This window comes from Cygnus atratus, chromosome 7 (genome assembly GCF_013377495.2).
Source record: "Cygnus atratus isolate AKBS03 ecotype Queensland, Australia chromosome 7, CAtr_DNAZoo_HiC_assembly, whole genome shotgun sequence".
NCBI lineage: Eukaryota > Metazoa > Chordata > Aves > Anseriformes > Anatidae > Cygnus > Cygnus atratus.
In genome coordinates, this window is record NC_066368.1 from 30,759,070 (window position 1) to 30,779,898 (window position 20,829).

At 42.5% G+C, this 20,829-nt stretch overlaps 1 protein-coding gene across 1 annotated transcript in view; it reads left to right on the forward strand.

The window, feature by feature from the left end:
- The first annotated feature begins 11,961 nt into the window (after positions 1-11,961).
- BMPR1A (bone morphogenetic protein receptor type 1A) overlaps positions 11,962-20,829 on the forward strand; it is a 79,803-nt gene continuing 70,935 nt past the window's right edge. Inside the window, exon 1 of the mRNA XM_035562285.2 lies at positions 11,962-12,130. The gene's annotated coding sequence lies outside the window, so the exon portion shown is untranslated. The remainder of the gene's footprint in view (positions 12,131-20,829) is intronic.

The following is a 20,829-nucleotide window of genomic DNA, read 5'->3' on the forward strand; positions in this document are numbered from 1 at the left end:
AAAATGGTGTGAATTATTCTCTATTATTTAAGAGAATTTGTATCAGCATATTATATACTAAGACTGCAATGAAGATGCTCCGTAGGCAGATTTCTGTGTTACCCACTGACTGGGACTAGTCTCTTACTATCAACATCAGACTCTCAAAACAGGGAGTCAGACTCCTTGGCAGGACACAAAATACTAGGGCATGTGACGCCTCAGGAGTTTTATGATCTAATCTGTGTGTGTGTGTGTGTGTCTCCCTCCCTCTCCACCCTCAGTGTCCCTAAAAGCTCCCTCTGCTGTCACTGTTAAGGAGTGAAGGTTGTAACTACGGTTCTATCATAACATTTTGGAGGTGGTCAGAGAGAACAGATGCAGCTTTGGCAGGGGTACAGTCTGTGCAGAGATGGTGGTAGGCTGCAAGGCTGGGACTGCTCCTTTTTTCTCCCTGTTTACAAGGAGATTGCCAGCTGAAGTGGCCCAGGTCAGCCTGTGCGGAGCTCAGGTGCACAGTGGTGCGGGACATAGGAGGACTTCCATCAGGGGCAGAGGAAGTGAGGCTTGGATCAGAGAGGGCAGAGCACCCACAGCAGCCAGAATGTGGGGGCTTGGGAGGCCTCCAGTTGGGTGTGGAAAGGTGAGGCGTAGAGGAGATCGGGAAAGTCCTTACTGAAGCTGGGGCTGGAGGAAGGGAAGAGCTAGATAAGGCCAGTTGCACAAAGTTGACATATTAGATACTCGGGGTGGGGCAGAGGGTGAAAGGGAGGAATGGCTAGGATGACGTGCTACAGTCAAGGAAAGGTCTTGTAGCAAGAAATTAGGGTACAAGAAGCTCACATATGAATGTATACAGAAGGGGTGAGCAAGAAAGATCCAGGATCCCACCTAGTAATTTTGAAGTCAGCAGTGCAGAAGGGTGAATGCAATATGTGTAAGTATAGCTGAGCTAGCTTGCAGAGTCCCAACAGAGAAAATGTAGCAGCACAGACTTCAGTGGGAGCTGTACTAACTTGACAGAGTCCTGAAAATTTCCTTGGACAGCTAATCTGCACTGTAACGCATGCCCTGACTCCAGCTGGTGTCTGAGCAAGTGAGATTAAAGCTAGTTTACATATCACCGTATGAGGTACAATGATATCTCTGAGTGAAGAACAGAGATACCCTGAGGATTATCATGTAATAAATATCCTGTTTTGACTTGTGCTGCTTCATAATATGGTCCAAAAGTAGGCAATCCACTTACCTGCCCTTGATATCTATAATAAAATATATTTTTTGCACATATGCGAACCAGAAATTTGTGAATAGTAGTACAGTATTTTAACTTTCACAGGGGTAGAATCCCACCTAACTGCTGATACTCTTCTGCCACATCTCACCTTTGTGATAAGGGGGGGAAGATGCGTAGATAGATCTGTAATTCCAAATAGGGCCCTGCAACTATCACTGAATATAAATGCTGTACAAAAATAGTGTTTGCAAGATGAATAATGTGTACTTGTTTATGTTTTATGTCTTGTAACTGATGCCTGGGATAAGTCGTAAGTTCCTCTAAATATTTATATTCATTCTAATTAACATGGGACTTTACATAATAAAATAAAGATCCTGGACCTCTGAATGATCAAATAAGAAGACCCGTCTTTTATCTAATTAAAAAGTGTTCAGTTTCTTTTCAGTCAGAGGCTTCAAAAATGATCTTAATGCTTTTTCTCTTTTTCTGCTGTTTTTGCAGAAAAGAGTAAATTAAACATTTCCAAACAAGACTTTGCTTTTATTATCTGAAAAAAAGCAGAACACTGACCTGACTTCATTTACATGTTAGTTTTTAGTGTATTGGATTCACACATAGCACATTTCTAAAATTAATTTAAAACAAGGAAAAGTATTTTACTTTGGTCCTTCAGTGGTCAGCACTTTGGGTGAAATGTTTTGTTAAAGGCTATTCATATTTATGTTTAATAATGTGAATGTCCACAGCACTGAACACACTTATTAGTGTCTAATGCTGGGCACACTAGTATTTATTGGCAATACTTGTCTCCAGGTAGCAGATATTAATCTGTTTAGTATTTATAAACATTGGAATTTGAAACTGAGTGATTTCCTGCCTGCAGTGATCATACTAGAAGTCTAGGTTTTATAAAATAGTGACATGTCAACTTGATGCCACAAGTGCCCTTGCTTTTAGATACATATTTTTCTTAAGTTCCTAGTTATTTCAGAAACAGAATATAGCATGGTTTATGAGGTGTGAGTAACTGTACTCTGCATGGATTATCTGTGCCAACATGAATAAAACAGTCTAGTAATAAAAGAAATGTACAAATACATTTAAAGGTTTATGATTTGGGTATATTTATTAATATGGCATGTGAACAGCTGACAGCTTTTAGTTATGTAGTACCGATAAGAAAGCGTATACAAGGTTGTATTCTCTACTTCAGATTTGAAAATAAAAGTAAAAGCATTGGTTTGAACTTTATTGTATATCAGTCTTGAATGTTTTATTAACCAAATTATGCTGTTTTAAACAAATGTTAGTGTGCTTAAAAGATGTAGTGTACTAACAGTACATGTTGTAACTTAGCACGACTTGTATATTCACAGACCTTATTGTGTCAACAACTACTGTTTATAGTAACTTTACAAGGAATGGGTAGCTTCTGTCTTGGGTTACATGGATGCATCTGAGAACAAAGTTTGATTGCCTAAATTCAGGTGGGTGTTCTTCCGTTTCTTAGCAGAAGTGACTTTAAATAATATACAAAATGCTTTAAATGTTCTCATTGAACTCTAGTGCCAAAAAGTACTTCCAAATGAAAGGATATCTTCGTATAGCAGCATGGCTTATTAGAACAGCCATTTTGTGCATTCCTAATCCACACCCCTCAGGCATGCGGTATTTTTAAAGGTACAACTAATTATATTAAACCTAATTAAAAACTTAGATAATAAATGGACAGACTTGGCTTTCGATGGCATTTCAAAGTACAGCATAAGGAATTGCAACTTTGCACACTCTGATTTTATTTTATACCATAATTTCTGTTTACAGTGTGCTTAAGGTAAAACAATTCATAAGAATGACTAGAATGTACCCAGTTTGCTGTCAGTTCTGAATTGCTGTTTTTCCAGATTGTCTGTTCTGACCTTTAACCTTTGCACTAGCCATTTGTGCCTAAACAGTGCACCATGATCCCAGGAGAGTTCAGCTGTAGGAAGTGGAAGCAATAGAGGCACAGTACTATGCCAGCTAATAGGGTGCAAAAAGTGAACAGAGCAAAGTTCATTAGAGAAGGACATGGTTCAAAATAGCTTGACAGGTGTTGCATTAAGAGCTTCTTAATAGAAGAGAGATTATACTTTGCTCTGAAGAAAATGGTGATTTCAAAACTATAGGCTTTGGCATTGTTTTTCCCCCTAAATAATGAATCTTAAATTCTGCCAGTTTCTGTTGATTAAGAAAGAAAGGAATGCGTGAATGAGATTGCTGAAACCATTATTGAATGCACAATGAAATGCTTTGTTCTCTCGGCCAAATCAGAGAGTTATGGATGAGATTCAGATTATATTCAGGCACAAATTCTTTGCCGTATGCATATAAAACATGCCCTTAGATATCTGTTAAAAATACAGTTCCTCCTCTCTCAGGAAGATTGTATCAAAAGAAAACAGAAACAAATGTATTAATAAGGACGGTCAGACTGAGTCACACGATTTTTCTGTGTAATAAGCACTAACTGATTTTTTTTTATAAGAAACTAACCCTTTGAACATGTTTTTCCTTTAAAATTTTCCAGATTTTAACTGTGAGGGAATAATCAATAAATATGCATAAAGTGTCATTAATACATCTTCCTCTACTGTAAAATATTTTATAATCTTGCTACTTTAGAATTCAGATTATTTTCATTAATGACAAAGATGTTATGGAAATTTTTCTGCTTACTATGTGCAGTGTTACTGAAACAGAGTTGAGGTCTTTCTGAAACTGAAGCTATTATTTATTTTTCCTTTAATTACGAGATGTACATTAAAAAGAAAAATATAACTTTCCGTTTAATAAAGGTGATGGTCCTTGTGGAAGGAATACAGCTTGCTACCAGAAAGCTAGGAAAGTTGCTGTTCTTATGGAATGTTTTATTCTTATGGTGCATTATAGGGGTTGCTCTGGATTTCTAGGAAGCTTTATAAATATCTATATCCATAATCTCAAAGGCTCTCATTTCAGAAGAAAAGAAACATTTACAGTATTTTATTAATTTTAAGATCTAATCATACATAGACTGGAAAGCAGTGTTGGGATCAAGGTTTAGCTTGGTTTAAAGACATCTTAATGCTGATGAATGCAACCATGCATAAATTCATGTATGGAACACGTGCGTGAATTGAAACAGGAGACTCTACTCAGAATTGAGTCTCTGGCTCCCTTTAACTGGATGCATTTTATACTTGCAGTATTTCAGCCTAAATTGTTGGAGTCGTATAGTCCATTCACTATACGTAGCGTAATAATAAAGCATTAAACTGTACGCACTCAGAGACCTAGCTTTTGTTGTCAGGTATTTGTGCTTTACGAGAGAGCTCCTCTAGACTTGGCATAGCATGGGAGATATGGGAGCAGAAAGGAGGGCACGCTTTCAAAAATCTGGCTTCATATAAAAAACACACCACTTCAGATGACAAGTAAGAACTTTATTTATGCATTATAAACAAAAAACAAATACATTTCACAACCAGATGTTGCTCTGCAGTACCTAATGCCAGTGGTAGGCCTGCATCTTCCATGACCATTTTTCTTTTTCTTCCGGGAAATTCTATCCCGTGCTGATTCTGAGGACGTAATAAATTTGTCTATGTTTTCTGCACATGTGGAAACCTGAACTGAGTTACTGTTACACATGCTTGCAAGCTGTGTAATAATTTGGGGGTAGGAAGCAAAGTAATGTGCTGTGAAGCTAGTGGAAATGTACTCAGCCTAATGCATCCTGGAAATACCAGATTTACTGAGATTTATTGTGGATACACAATATATATGACACTTACCGAAAGTTTCTGCTTTACTGGATGTACATTACACAGCATCTATGCTACACTGCACATACTTTTGGCCAAAAAATCATTGCAAGAAATGTGGTAGTCCTAGCCAGAGGGGTTCAGGTTCTAGCTATCACATCAAATATAGCATACCTGAATCTAAACTCTAGTTATGGAATAATGACAGAGCACAGTTAGCTTTTGAGACAGTATTTCCAGTGCCAGCTGCTGCAGCAAAAGAAGGAGAATACAACTGTATTTTATGTGGATGATGATTTTCTGCCATCTGTATTATGTAGACCAGTTTCTGCAATGGCAGCTCTTCTGAGTTGGCATTCTGCGATTACTTTTCTATGACCCTGACTAGACTGAATTCAAATTTGCAAAGATTTCGGTTCATTTGGCAGAATTTATTTGTGCTCATGTTGAAGGACTCCACTATTCCCCCACATCACTTATTTGGTGATGTTACACATCTTATGGATTTTAAACAGGCTGGTGGTGTTACTTACACCTATGCATGCGTATGGTTAGGGGGAACATCCTGACAGATTAAATTCTTAGTAGCAAATACAAAACACATTATCCCCCTTTTATAGACTTATGTGGCTGTTGGAGACTTCACTGATTTTCTAAGCCATCACAGAAGCTGCTCTCTGTTTGGAAGCTCCCTACGAAGAAGAGTTCAGTGTTATTAAAAAGTAGATATTAAAGTTTGGGGGCAGCATATATCACTAGGGACCAGATTTGCACTATTTTGTACAACCTCAAACAGTCTTTACTCTCACATAGTTCTCACCAAAAAAAAAAAAAAGCGCATAACAGAAATGCTGGGCTGTTACTACTGCTTCCTAACTCTGGGTAAGACTTCTCATCCCATCCCCCTCCAGCTTCGGGAACTTTATTGGCACAGAAGGATAAAAATTACATCTCTGTGTGCCAGCTTCAGAGAATTTGGCCACAAGAACTTAAGCTGAGAAGATTTTTACTCATCCTGCTAACGAACAGTGACAAAGTCTTCTGGTTTCTTCTGATCTAGTAACATTAAAAGAAAAAGGAACAATCTTCAAGCCAAATGTTTGGTTTGGACTTTTCATTATTAAGTTCCACTACTTAAAAGTGAACCATTGCTATCAAAGAGGGCACATGTGAAAAGAGTAAAGTTAGATATAAATGTAAGAGTGTGAAAACGTAGAGAGAAAGTGCCGTTAACATTACAATTAACCACCCAATTTACCCTTCCTTTATTCATCACAGGATAATTCATTGTAACTGGATTAATGGTGAAAGGTTCAGTAATAGGCCTTCCTAAGGAAACAGGAGCAGTGTATCAGGATATCCTTTTTCCGCCCAGAGTACCAATACTTTCAATTTTATATACAACGGAAGCAATTAATTGTAACACAAAGAAGCACAGCTGCGTTTCCTGATGGTCACACGTGCAATAGCTACTATTGTTTAGCATTTTGAACGTGTACGCTGAGAGCTGTTCAATTGCTTTGAACATTTTATATTTTGGGTAGTAGCTTTTGAATTTATAATGGCATTTTAATACGCTACTATCTTAGATCCAATCCTGCATTCCTAATCAGGTAATGTTTTGCTGATGTCAGTGGGAGTTTGAACTGAATTAGGTATAGCTGCCAAATCCAGAGATTTGCAGACACAGGCCATTTCTCACTGGAAGCAAAGGAGGTTACAGATTGTTTGTCGGGAGTTTCTTTTAGTTGCACGTGATTTTTTTTTAAACTTGTTCAAGTTCCCGTGCATATTCAAGTATCTTCAAGACTGAGGGAGAAAAGCTTAATTTCTATGCTTTTAATTTCATTACATATTTTTAGATTTATTAGGTGGCTGCTGTGACTGAAATAAAAGCATATCTTTTTCTTTTTGATTTAGTAGGACCTGTATTATATTGTTTGTGTGAGAGTATGGAAAAAAAGAGGTAAATGAGAGTATTTTGCTGCATTTCTTCTTATTTACTGGTGATGCATTCATGGTTAATTATAATTATTTGGTTCATTTGTTTTGTATAGGATTTAGATCTCTTTCATTCTAACAACCTTGGACCACAACATTTTCAGTTCTGTAAATGTCCCTCTTTGCAAATCCCAACACTACCCACCATAGCTGCCAGCAACAAAGCTGCCTGAATCCACACCTCTTGAGGACAAAGTTATATCAAGACAGACATTTTTCTGTACTATAAAGAGTTCTCCTTGTTTAACAGCAGGCTAAAAAACATTTTCTATTTTAGCATTCAGTTTCTGTAGCTGAAAAGGGCAGTGGTCAAGAACTGAATTATTTGTTAAAAAGTCTTGAAGAGTTGAAGCCTCAGCATCAATAGGAGAAAAGCTAATAGGATATGGTTTTGGATCTAAGGATTACCCAAACTTGTAACAAACTTGTTACTAACAAACGCCTCCTACAATAAAAGGTAGAGAAGCAGATATATGTTAACGTATTATAAATATTCTCAGAGAGAAGCTGATAATTAAAGCTTCCTTGCAGATCATTTGGCACTGCAGAGTGGCAGTTAACTCTGAATGTCATTTTAAAAATCAGCACTAGACTCTAACCCTAAACACTTAATCTTGTCAGAGCAAATGAAGACTTTCTAGATTTTATTTGCCTGCATATAGGGGAAAACATATTCCTAGCTCTCAAAAACCAAAACAACAACAAGAAAAAACAGAAACACGAAGCTCAACAAGGCATAGAAAGGAAAAAAAAAAAAAAGAAAAAGCAACAGGAAATTTGGTTCTTGACTGCAAAATGTCTCCTAGAGCACTTGTAAAATCAGGCAAAACACTCCCATTACTACACCCTTGGCAAGATGCAGTTGTGGTCCCTACTACACGGCTCATTAAGGAATCCATTTGCATCCTACAGCAGCTGCCTAAGGCATGTCACAGGTACAGACAGCTCTTATGTCCTCCTTCCTCGCTGTCTGCGTGCACAAGGCTAAAGAAGAATCTGGTTGGCAGAGAACAAGAAGGAACCGTGGAATACACCAAGTGCTTCACTGTGGGAAGAGTTTCCTGTTTCCTCCCGCCTGTGCTCTGCACATTGAGCTGGCACTCTCTGGAGTCTCTCCCAGTGCTCTCCAGTCCTGCCCCATGCTCGGGTTCCACATCACGCCTTTTGGGCTGAAGGTTCCCCGGGGCTTGCAATGCTGATGAATACTTCCTCCTTTTTAATATCAGTGCTTCATGAGCACAAATTTTTGCGAAACACCTTCCCTCACAGATTGTTTGATTCTGACTTATCAAATTAATTATGCTTACATTTAAAACACTTAATACAACCCATGACATGTCTAACTAATAGACAGCTCAATTAATCTATAATCAAAAGAATGTGTTTTCAGGTAAAACAATTCTGGAAAAAGGCAAAGCCAAATTCACATCATTTAAAGTGAAAAAATTGTGTCCCTGTCTGAAGGGTAATATTCTCTTAATATGTAACATGGAATATTTATCTTGGTAACAGTAACAAAGAAGCACTCATCTAATTGCAAACAGTTTTCAAAAATGCATTTGGACCACAGATTTTAGACATATGAATTCCAGAGACTGAAGTGAAGAAGGATCTACAAAGATAATGTCCTATCACATGGATGACCTTCTACCTATACATACGCCTTTGTTCTTAAATCTCTTTTGATATTTAAGATTTGCAGTTCCCAAGTGATTCCAAGAACTAGTAAGAAATTTCTGCAGAGGAAATGACAAAGAAAGCAGCTGGAAGGCTATCCAAAAATCATGATTTTATTTTTGTAATACAGCTCTCTTCATCCTGACAGTCTTGAACTGCTCTTTCTGTATTTCATGCTAGGCTTCCACAGCCCATCCTGGCCAAATGTAGAATGAACACGTTTATTTTCAGATTTTCTGACTGCAGTGTCTATGAGTGTTGCTCCATTAACAAAATAAATACCTCATGTTACCAAAACCTGACGTGTCCAAGTTTTTGCAGATTCCTAAATCCTGACCAGGTGAGATGTCTGTTACTGATAACTAGCTGACTGGAACCCTGCGTCTTTCTGAGTGCCTATCACCTAAAGTATTCGTCTTTGATTTAAACAGGTATCTCTACCTATCCCGCAAGGTAAACAGAGCAAAACAGAACAAAACAGGTTTGATTCTTCGTGTTATCCTTGACAAAAATCTGAGGTTAAATTTTCACAGTTACTCTCATTAGGGGAAATACAACTAGGCTCTTGCATCACCAGGTCGAATGTCTCACACATCAGCATTGGCCAGCAATCCCCTCTTCTCACACAGCTGTATGACTGTCAGTGCGGAATTTTAGTCTAAACACATTGTTTTCATACTTTTGTTGTTAATCCATACGTTTTAAAAAAACAGTTTATACCTACACAAAATTGGAACCATACTGTAAGTCCTGCACTGTTTTGAAAGATACCAGTACTTTCCACGCGATGTTTCATTAGACATCCCTCACAATCCTGTGATCCAAATACCTTTTAAGGTTGTTCTGATTCATCATTTTACATCAAGATTCAGCTCTGTCTCCTACAGCCCATATATTATGATAATGTAGTTTCCTTTTACTAAATTTATTTTGTGATTAAGACTAGTATTTACACAGCTCGATACTCCTTACTAATGCAGCAAAAAGACACATTGGCATGGCGATGCAAACCTCATCCTCAGCAACATTACTTCTGACCTGACAGGGGCTATCACTTGAGTGATATCACTTCAGTGCCTGAGTGCCTTAAAAAGTAGCAGCTGAGCCAGTAACTTCTGTGATTTGCAAATTTATTTATCAGAAATTGGTTGAAAACGATCTATTTTGTACAAGGTTCGAAATAGATTTGTTTTTGTCAAACAACTTTCAAGGCTAGTGGCTTTTGCTGAATCCAGGCTCGCTGGATTCAAATCACTATCCAACATCTGAGAAGCCCAGGACTGTATTACCACGCAGATTATTATTTAAAGAGATGCTAGCTCTAACAGCTTTGGTTCTGCTTGGGAGTACACACACGCATGTTGCATTCTTCTTCCATATTGAGTGTCTATTCTGTTGCTATAATCTGATAGTAGACAGAGTGGAGGAACAGCAGACTCATATTTTCCTTTGAAATTATAAACATAAGCATACAAGTTCTGTATTGCTTGGCATGAACACCGTGAGCTTTTCTTTCTTGCAGGCTTTGTTTTCGACACCAATGGATTTTTCTGCATCATCAGAATTTTTTTTCCAAAAGTCTAGTAAGGCAAGACCTGTATTTGTAAATGTTGCTCACTGTAGTATCTGGCCACCTACAGTTACTAGATGTGCCTTTAATTGCCTGCATTTTAAAAGAGTCTGCAAAGGTGATAGGTTTGAAATTACATTTCCTCTTTTGTTTTGCTATATGGGACGGTGTGCAGGCTAAGCACTTGCCTAACAATTTGTGCGTACGATGCATGTGAACTATAGTGAATGTGAGAGCGCTGAGGTGCCATCTCTGGAGTGGAGTACACAACACAGATCCTATCTGATACTAGCACGCAAACTGGAGCTGGACTGCGGAACGGCCGTCACAGTGAGCAAACCAGCGTTTCCCACAATATAAGCACATGTGGCTGTTTGGCATCCGTGAGGGAGATTGTTTCCCAATTGGTTACTCTCTAGAAACAGTTTATCTGGGCAGGCATCTTGACACTAGCAATTGCTGATGATTAAAGGGTGTTTGGGGCTACAGCAAAGGTAAAGTCAGTAGGTTTTTGTTATCCATATGCCCCCATAGCTGGCTTCGCGTACAAAGTTCTTGATGCAGAAGAACCATGTCATGGGACAACTGAAAGGCAAGACCATGTCAACAACACAACCCTGCTGCCACTTTGCTGAGTGAAGGATTAAAAACAGCAGGCAGGGTGGGAACTGTGCAGCCTCCTTGTCATATGGCATATTGTCATTAAGGCTCCTTCTGTGCTGCTCTTGGGAGACATCCCTTGAAGACAGACAGACAAATTGTTACTTTGGTAATTTGCCCTAATGATGAGGAGCTTAGAAATGCAATGCAAATTATGGCCTTTAGCAACCTTATCAGCGAGCAAAGAAGCTCATTGCACGAGTTATAATATATTCCAGTCTAACTAACCGGGCTTATTCCTTTAGAGATAAAGGAAATGGAAGAAAGCAAATAATTCTGTTCTTTGCAGCGGCACTCTCATCCCTCACAGAGGCACTGGAATGCCAGGCTTCTCAGTGCTATTTTTCCACAGAGCCAAAAGGCCCGTTCGAGGCCCTCAGTTTTCCACACGCAGCTGCTCGCCGGCCGCCCGACCTCGCACGCAGGCCCCCCAACTCGCTTCAAACACAAGCTGCCGTACTCATCCCCTGCACCACCTACTCCGCGGGTCCGGCAGCCTGTCCCTCCTCCAGCCGCCGGCCGCATCCAGCCTCCGCCGCTCCTCCCAGGCCGCCCCCCGCTGAGCGGGCGGCAGGGCCCGGGGCGCAGCGCCGAGCCGAGCCGGCTGAGGCGGCGTTGGGCCGCGGCCCGCGCTCCCGCCCGAGGAGGGGCTCCGGGGGAGGAAAAGCAGGCCCGGCCGGTTCCTCCCGGCCAACGTTATCCCGGGGAGCCCGTGGGGAGGGATGGGGAGGAGGAGGAGGAGGAGGAGGAGGAGGAGGAGGAGGAGCGGGGCGGCTGCCGCCGCTCTGAGGGGCCCCAACGGCCGCCACCCAACGGCCGCCCCGCGCGCCACGCGGGGGGGGAGGACTCGCGCCCGGCGCCCCTCAACCACCGCCTGAGGGCGGGGGGCGGCGCGAGGCGGCCGTTGGCCGTCGGGCTGCGCGCGCCCCCGCTCCCCCTCTCCCTCCCTCGCGCCGTGCACGCGGCCGGCCGCGGCCCCGCCCCGCGCCGGGAGCGCCCGCCCGGCACCGAGCCTGCGCCGAGCCCGCCCCGCCCCGCCCCGCCCCGCCTCCTCCCCCCGGCCCGGCCCGGCCCGGCCCGACCCGTCCCGAAGCGCGGCCGCCGCTGCGCACCCGTTTCGGCGGAGCCGCGGGGCCCCGGCGCGGCCTGCGGGGCAGCGGCAGCCTCCGTCCGTCCGCCCGCACCCCGACCGCGGAGGATGAGGAGCCCGCAGCGACGGTGAGTGCGGGGCCGCGGCCGCGGGTGCCGGCGGAGCGCCCCGGCTCCGTCCCGTCCCGTCCCGTCCCGTCCCTGTGCCTCGGCGCCGCCGATCGGCCGCCTCCGCCCCGCCGCGGCGCTGGGGGCGCTGCCCGCGGCCCGGGACGGCTCCTGCGGGGGCCCGGGGGCCGCCCTGCCGGCCGCCATCGCCCTCCCTCCGTCCCTCCGTCTCCCCGGGCCCTGCCTGCCCGCCGGGCCCTAAGCCCAAGATGGGGCTGGCCGGGCCGGGCTCCCGTCGGGCACGACGCCTCGGGAGGCTGAGGCGCTGCCATGGCGCCCTACCGGCCTGCCTGCCTCCCTCCCGCCGAGCCCGCGGCGGTGCGTTTTGTCTTGGCTCGGCAGCGGCGGGGGTCGCGGTGGGCCCACGCCGCGGTCGCTGTGGTTCTGTGGGGCCATCGCCCCTCCGAGCCGGGCTCCCCGCGCCCCGCCGACGGGCCTCGGTTGCGTGCGGTCCGTACCCGGCTGTTCTCCGTGGTTCTTCGGGGCCTGTTGCCCGTAGGAAGGTCTCCTCTCGGAGGTGGGAGGCTCGGCTGGATCGAACACGTTTTCTGGCTTGTGGCAGAACCTCGTCCTCAAATACAAACCTACATGAGACCATCATACGTTAAAATACTTCATTTTAGTCTATATCCACTGAAACCCCCATGTCGTGGTATTTGTAGCAGTCGGGATCAAGTTCTTGTTGACAGCAGGTGTCCGCAGGAGGCAGGGTGTCGTTGCTGTACATCTGTTACTTCCTTAGAGGTGACTGGTTTGTGGTGTCACTGCCCCTGGGTTTTGTGTGTATGAATGGGCATGCACGCCCCGGTGGGCTTTGAACGTGAGGTTTTGTAGAGGATCTTCTCTTGCAGCCATGAGTTTCAGCTGCCAGGCTTTCGTGTGTCCCACTGGCAGCTCTCTTCCAGGGACAGTGAGTTTATGTGGCCGGACCTGAGTCTTAACCTTTGAAATCATGAAGTTGTTCAGGTTTGGGACCCCTGATTGTTACCGGGTCTAGCCCCTACTCAAAGCAGAGAAGGCAGCTGTTGGTAAATGGCTAGCAAAGAATACCCCGGAGCTTGGAATTCACTGATCAAGTGGAGCTTCCTAACCCCAATGTGTGGGATCCAACTCCCAGTGGTTTTGATGGTGCTCATCAAGACCCTTGCAATGAGAATTGAATGCTTTGTTATGGGAATTATAAATACATAATATTGTACAGTAAGTGATAAATGTGCTTTTTCTGGGTGCCTGCATTCAGGAATGAAGGGTCTAAACCATAAGTGATGTGACCAAAGTCAATAACTGTATTATACGTAGTAGTTGGCATGCTTATTGAACTACTACAAGTTAGGGCCAGCCAGATTTTGATCCCATTTAGGATTGAATGTGGTGCTTTTTCAGATCTGCACTACACCAAGTCAGCTAGGTTCTTTTAAAATGGATGTTTGCTGTAGATGAGCATTGCTGTGGTATGAAATGCCATGGAGGGTTGCACTGCGAAGAGAAAAGCGCTCTGAAGAACCAGTGCATGGTTCTGTCTGCTTCCTGCAGTCCTGAAAAGCAAGTAGTTGATGGATGGCTTGATTTTTTTTTTCTTGGTTTAAAATTAGGAATGATGGTAATGTTGTATTTGTTCTCCAAGAAGAAGTATAAAGATTACACAGCTATGCGATGTATTTAAAAAAAAAAAAAAGTAGGGAAGGACTTGCTTGAATATTCACTAACTTAAATTTTTATGAGAAACCAATGCAGGCTATGTGTATATTTTAAAAGAATAAATTGCATTGAAAATAGTGGTATTAACTCTGGATTAATGGAATATCTCTTAAATTGTGCATCAGTCAATATAACTAAGAACTTCTACAGCTTTCCAAAGCAGTGTCAGGCACAAATGCGTTACAGGTACAGTTAAGGGTTTGAATACATACCCTTCATTGAAGGGATCAAAGAACAGATGATATTGGTGCTTACACCGATTTTGGTATAGCCAGACTTTCCAAAAGGACCAAACTCACCTCCAAAGTCCTTAAAAACAAAAAAAGGAGAAGAACAAGCCCTCTGTTTCATTGTGGCTGGTAGCCTCTATCATGAGGACAGCGCCTCTTTCCAATGGCAGGTAAACGTGTGACATGCGGAGCTGCTGTAACTTCTTTGGTCAACTGGGTGGATAAACGAGACGAGGCAGGATGTGACGGGGATGTGTTACACATGGGGACCTTTCTCCTGTGTTTGTCAAGCATCAGCTCAAGTCTCGTCTGTCTGGGTATTTGGGAAAGTTTCTGGTATTTCTTGGTTCCCCAGTTTGTTTGTTTGTTTTTAAAAGAGCATGTCTTCAGTGCCTGGGTTTTGCTTCATGTACCTTAATATTTTCCGTAAATAAATTATGAAAGGGTCACAGTAATTTAAAGATAGATCACTTCAGAGCTGTTGTATGGACTCTAAGCATTGATGGAGTGCTTAGAGCCATGTTTCACTCATTAACATTCCCAAAATGCAGGGTTTGGGGGTGGGGGGACAGTGTGTGTGCTTAACTTGGACAGCAAACTTGCCTCTAGCTGATGATTTATTTTTTTTATTTCTTGAACAAGATCTGCAAAATCTTCTGCAGTTGCTTTACCAAACTCTTGCTGATTATCCCTAGTCATGGTGATGTCATGGAGTTTCTGTGCCTTCTAAAACAGTTAGTACTTTAAAGGGAAAGCAGGGAATTTCTTCTCTCTTTCTTGTAACACTTAAAAATATCAGTAAAGTCTGTAGAGTGGTTGATTTTCTCAGACGGTTTTATTTATTCAAAAACTGTTTAAAAACAAATGCAAAATTTAGCCAGCTATATAGTGTCCTAAAAAATAATATGGAGATTGTAATAGGTTATCCTTGAAATAGGGCAAAAAGTTGAAGTAGTCACCTCATTTATATTAATTGGAGAGCAAACATCATGTTAGCATTCTTAATATTCTTATTAATGATATACACCCAACAGCCATTTTGTGAGGGGCTCAGTCCAGAAAGGTATGCTCAGTACTTTTCACTCTGGGTATTTATTTTGCGCCGCCACCCTTCCCCAAGCAATTTTCACCAGAGTCTTCAATATTGAGAATTTCATTCTTCTGTAGGGAGGGTGAATTTTAGGTTACTCTTGTTTCTCTGAGAGACGGTGTCCCGATCCATGAGGCAGTAGGGTGCAGCCTCGGGAGGGTCTGATCAAGGTGGAGCAACTACTGTTGTAGTGGTTTGGGTAGTTTGAGAGGATGGAAGACTTCATTCGTGTTACGGTAGAGATAAGATGTGTTAGTTTCTGATTATGGCGCCGTTGTTTCAGCTGTACAAGGATGCTGTAGACGATATGATCATTATCTGTCAGATTTATAACCCAGATAGCTTTACTCCTCGCCTTTTTCTAATGGGTGTCATGTAGTTGCCTTCCTATTTCATTCGAGTTCTGCGCATTTCACTCAGCTTGACTGTTATGTGATGGTGTAGTAAATAAAAATAAGTATTAAAGCAGGAAAATCGATTCTAGTTTGTGAATGTGTTAAAATGCATAGGTTGTATAAGTAAAAGTAGAAGCAACACCCAAGACTTAGTTAAGGTCCAGCATGTTACTGCCTCAGAGTTTCTCCCGATGCGATCTATTGTTGTAGTGAAATGGGCTGTCTTGATGGAGCGCTTCCTGTGAGCTCATCGCTGGGACCAGTTGCATGTACTGAATTCATTGGTGTTTGTGTTAGTTGGGGGAAACAGCGTTCTGAATAGCATGAAGGGTATGTGCATTATTTAAATACTTTAAAAGGTTCCGATACGATAAAATCTGTGAAGTAATAGTTGGTGGGGTGTGGTACCTGCAGCGTGCAGCTCAGTGCTCTGATACTTCTTTTTCCCCCAAACGGAATTTCCCAAAATAGAGATGAAAATGTGGTAGCTTTAAATGTGAGTTTTATTACGTGGTAGGTTGGCTGTACATTAAAAGGGGAAAAGGGCAGTATTATTAATTCAGATCAACAGTATTGTGGCTTAATTTCTACTATACGTTGTAACTGCAGCAGCTCTTCACAGAAGTTTGAAATCACTTACATTTTCTCCATGTTTCTTCAGTTAATTGTTTTTCATGGTGGCTTCAGTCAACTTCCTTAGCATAAAATGTGAAAGCAGCTAGCAATTCTTTGGCTGTATTCCCTCAGTTCACCATCTTACAGAGGAGAAAAGAAGTGTCAATCTTACTGTGTTTTGGCTGATACAAATACAAGCAGATGTAGCAGGGATTAGTTGGGAATCAAATAGATATCAAAGGAAGTCTCAGAAGTCCAGAATACAGACCTGGTTTGTGGAAACTATTTCCTTTTCACTGTTGTAGCTGTTGAAATTTTCTGTATTTGCTTTTCCTGAAGTCTCTTGCCTTTACAGTGTTAATTATTAACCACTCTTTCTTGATTTGAGGGGAGAAAAAAACACATTCATGCACCTTCACACCTCCCATGTAAGAGCCTGATCCCAAACTTGACTGGAAATCAGTGGTAAATCGTTATTGTGAACTTAGAGTCAAAATGAAAATTGATAGGTTTTGGAGCCATGTCTGTCACGTTTTCCAAGCTGAACCAGTGATTCTATTAGTGATAATTTTTCTTTAAAACTCATAGTGTGTACCCGTTTAAGAATGACTGTATCATTGATGCCTTGGTCTTCTGCTTTGGTTAGCTGAGTGAATTTTTTTTTTTGAACTGTGCTGACTCCATTTCCATTCTTTGGTGCTACTTTTACATGAATCGAATCTTTACTGAATTAATTGAAGTTGACAGCCACTGGTATTGGTTTACACTGATCTTAATGTTTTGTAACACTGTTCTGGTACATGGTGAGTTACATTTAAAAAAAATAATTACAATTACAGTTTCTTTAATACAACTCTTTTTAGAAAGAATGAGGAATTGGAATGCTTTCCTACTGAAAAGTTAGGGTAGAGGGCTATGGTGAAGTGCAGGAACGTTCCCATATAGCTGATATTCTTTAGTTTCCTGCTCTTAAAATTTCATGGAAGGAATGCAGTGAGAGAGACTTGCCAATTTGGGTTGAACCAGGAACTGTGAAATAAAACCCGACCCAGACAGGACAGTTTTTATTCAAACCCGAGCCTCTGTTGAACTGTCTGTTTTTGTTCCGCCCCTGGCCCTGCTTCACTCCCCCATCTCTCTTCAAATTCACAAGTTTTTAAAAGTAGAGATGTTTCCAATTTAGAAAATTATTTTGGCGTAATGAACTAAAACAGAAAGGAGGGGACTAAACTGAGGGAGGTCAAAAAACAGATGGAAATAGAAAATCTGAAAACATCTAGTAAAAAAAAAAATCACCCTTGAAATAATGGAATCTAAATGCTGAAATTATACATCTGCTCGGCAGCTGTGCATTCCTCAGGCAGGGGTTCTGCTGCAGAAATGGCATTGGTAAACTTTTTCTCAGAGTTTCAAATGCTGTTGTGTAATATTTATGCCTCTTTGGAATAGTTCAGGTGATAGTCTTAGAAACCGATGGGGGAGAACAGAGGCAGAGGGACGAGGTGGTAAGAATGCCCTTTGTCAGCAAGCATCTGTAGCATTTAGCCTGTCCTCTGCATGAAGGTCTGTGACTTTCTTTCTCAGTGGTTCTTCGTGAGTATCTTTTAATCTCAGCTGGCTTTTAATTTCAAAGGTGCGTTGGTCACAGAAAAAATAACCCAATAAAAACACATGAAATGACACTGCACTAGTAAAAGAAGAATGGTACAGATAAAGAAACCAGTCTCAAGTGTTTTGCTCCCAGCAATGGCCAGCGTTAGCACTCCGGAGGAAAGCGTGAGACAGTCTGCAGCAGGCAACTGTGGAATTACACCACTCTGTGGCAGCTTCTCCCTAAATCCCAATAACCCGAAGCTACTGGAGACATTAAATATGTTTATGTATCCACAGCATGTTTGTATACACTATCTTAGTATTTTAAAGAGTTCTGGTTTTAATTGAAAATGTCTTCATGAGCTATTAAGATATAAAAGTGTGTAATTTTACATCTTCCTTTGTGCTGTTTTTTTCTTCCTACTGTTCTGATAGCATTGGTTTTAATCAGTTGCTTGTTGATACTGAAATTTACTTTTATTAGAATAGGCCTATGAGCACAGGTTATAGAAACAGTGATTTACTTAGTGTAAGAGCCTGTGATGGCCTTTTGTTCTGTAAAAAGGTTACGACCAAGATAATTTTGCTTCAAAGAATTTGGGCCCAAATTTTAAACATTGAGGTTATGTAACATACTACTAAAGGTGTTTTTTTCAGAAATTGAGAAAAGAAGCTCTGAGTGAACTGCAAATACAGGTGACGGTCTCTAGAGGATTTGAAAGAGCAGAAATAGGGCTTGGGGCAGGAGGGCTCAGGCAGAAGGACACAAGGCAGTGGGACAGCAAGGGAGGTTGGATGGATTTGAGCTCTGCAACACAGGAGGGGGTGAGGTGGGCGCTGGGTGCTTCCTTCCCCCTGAGCCCTCCTCCAGCAGACAGAGAACTGCTCATCGTTCTCCATTTAATACTGCATCGCACCTCTTTCCTTTCTATCTGTACTTTTCCTCCCAGGAAGTAGTTGGCTTTCCATTGTTGTCATTTTTTGTTTCTCCCTCCAGCATCTCTGACCTCACCACAGTGTGACAGGTTTCCACTGCTGAAGCTTTGTCAGTGTGCCGGTTCCCTCCACACAATTTACTACTTGTATTTGCTTCTTTTGATTTGACTCCACTTGCCACATACTGTGGGACATACTGGGAACAAACAGGAGAAATCAGAGGTGTGCGTGCAGCCGCATGGCCACCGTCCCACTGAGATCCTGTGGTGGTACAGGCTGGGGACTGGCCTTGCAGAAAGGGCCCTGGGGTCCCTGTGGACAAGCAGACCATACGCCAGCAACGTGTGCGTGCAGCAAAGCAGGTGAATGGTGTCCCGGGCTGCTCTGGGAAGCGTTGCCAGCAGGTCGAGGAACGCGGTTGTTCCCTTCGGCTCGGCACCGGTGAGACCTGTCTGTGCTCCCCGTACACGACAGACTGGTGGCTAGTGACGGACCATGATGGTGCTGAGGGACTGGAGGACCTGTGTGTGAAGTGGGGCTGAAAGAGCTGGGACAGCTCAGCCTGGAGAAGAGTGCTCAGGGGTGTCTTACCAGCGTGTATAAATACCTGAGGGGAGAGCGTAAAGGAGACTGCACCGGAGTCTCCTCGGTGGTGGTCAGTGACAGCACACGAGGCAGTAGGCACAAAGTCGAATATAGGAAATTCCATTTAACCATCAGAAACACTCTTGTGCCTTTTAAAAAACAAAAACAAACAACAAACAAACAAATAAAACCTGTGAGGTTAGTCAAACAATGGATCAGGTCGCCCAGAGGGGCTGAGGAGTTTCCCATCTTAGAGATATCCAGAACTTGACCGAGAGCGACTCTGGGCGGTGTGAGGAAGCTCACCCTGCTGTGAGCACTGGGCAGTTTTTAGGGGTTGCTTTCCACAGCATTCATTCTCTGTCTCTGTAAATCTGGCATTAGTTGGTGGGTCTTAATTTACAGAAACCTGTTTTAACCTAGACAAATCTAGGTATTCCCTTACATTCTTTCTTCCTTAAATCCTTGACTTTTCATTATCTTTCCTTCTGAATTTCTCAGAATATTATCTTTCAGTTTAGCCTTTCATTCTTAATTTTTTCATGCCTACTGCCATGTCGGTTGCAATTTCTATTGGTTTGTTTCAAGTTGGATGAGTAAGGGAGCCATGTCTCTCAAATACTTCAGCTGTTGTGTGGAGTGAACAGATCCTCTACCTCCTCCATCTACTGTGCCATTAACCTGGGCTGGCATTGGTTGTACCCCTCTAAGTTAATTCAGGCCGCTAGTACAGCAGACAACTAACCCAGCCAGAGGGAGAATCAGCGTGTTACTTCTGGATTAGCAAGTTAAAATGACTTGCGGAAAGACATGATGAACCAGAGCTGGTGCAAAAGGAGGTAGGGTGGGTCTGCGCTGTTGCGAGAGGGAAGGAAGGGAGAGAAGGGAGCTGTTAAATCTGCCTGGTTGTTTGCAGCGCTGTGCCTGAATGTATTCAAGAGAATTCATCTAACAAGTGTTATGTGATCTTCCTGAGGGAAGGAAGCTTCCAAGTTTTAAGCAATTCTACCAACTGCTTTTTAGATAGGACTTGGGGGGAAGGCACCGTTCTTGCTAGGTTACTCTTCTGAACTAACTGGAAACTCGCTGTCCTCCATACTGGCTTTGCCACTTGCTCTGGCTTTGAAAATAGTTGAGCTGCTAGCATAATTTTTTTTTCTCTGTCTGCAGAGTCACCAGGTTTCAGCATTTTTGAAAGGTCTTTAGTATTCTGGCTAGTGGTAAATAATTTTCACCCCAGTCTGTTTTTGTTTCTTCGTTTTGTTATTTTTTTTTTCTTGTATTTATGAGTCTGCTAACTAACTTCTGTCTGCTGCAGAGTATTAACCAAGTGCTGGAATGTGTAATTTGTCACATAAATTACCAGGGTCAAGAGTTTTGAGGAGAATCACTATGAATTTGCTCTCTATTCACTTTACTATTTTAAATCTGCTTGCTCTGAGAAAAAAAGTGAAGGTGGCAGACGTGATGGTAATACTGAGTATTATAGGCATGAGATATTCGGAACTAGGCCAACTG